Below are 646 nucleotides of genomic sequence, written 5' to 3'. Positions count from 1 at the left end.
TCACACACACACACACACAGACACATATGTGAGGCAGCGTGGTGGAATCAGGCTCTCGTTAATTTTTGGGCATTTAGAGTTATTGGTATCATCTTAAAGCTTTTTTACTTGTCTTTAAGTGGATGAAAAAAATATCCATTTATCTTGAATACAAGTCAAGATATTTGCGAAAGAAGGGGGTGGGGTTCACCTATTTTCAGAGGTAAAATTAGTGAGAATTGGCCGCCAAACATTAGTTATTTCCTTAGCTAAAGAGTCTGTGGTAACTAAAAATTTACATTTTTTGTACCTTTAATCAACGTTTTTCAGAAAAATCCACACATAAATGAGTTTTTTAATGGGTATGAAAGGTGTTGAGCCAAACAACCAAAAATTGATAAACATTCACAAACCAGCAGAAAAATGCAAGTTTCTTCACTTTGATTATTTTGACGAGAGCCTGATTCCACCACGCTGCCTCACATATATTTACAACAGACAGACACACACACACAACACGAGCAAACACACATGCCTACTTCCAAAACCTAATCACAGCTGCACGGGGGCGCACACACAGACACACATTCACAAACAAACAACAACTATGTACGCACATTCACACTCACCCCTCCCCTCCCCCAACACAGACATGCATACTCAGATC

This window comes from Aplysia californica, unplaced genomic scaffold, assembly GCF_000002075.1.
Source record: "Aplysia californica isolate F4 #8 unplaced genomic scaffold, AplCal3.0 scaffold00814, whole genome shotgun sequence".
Classification (NCBI taxonomy): Eukaryota; Metazoa; Mollusca; class Gastropoda; order Aplysiida; family Aplysiidae; genus Aplysia; species Aplysia californica.
This window is presented reverse-complemented; position numbering follows the sequence as displayed.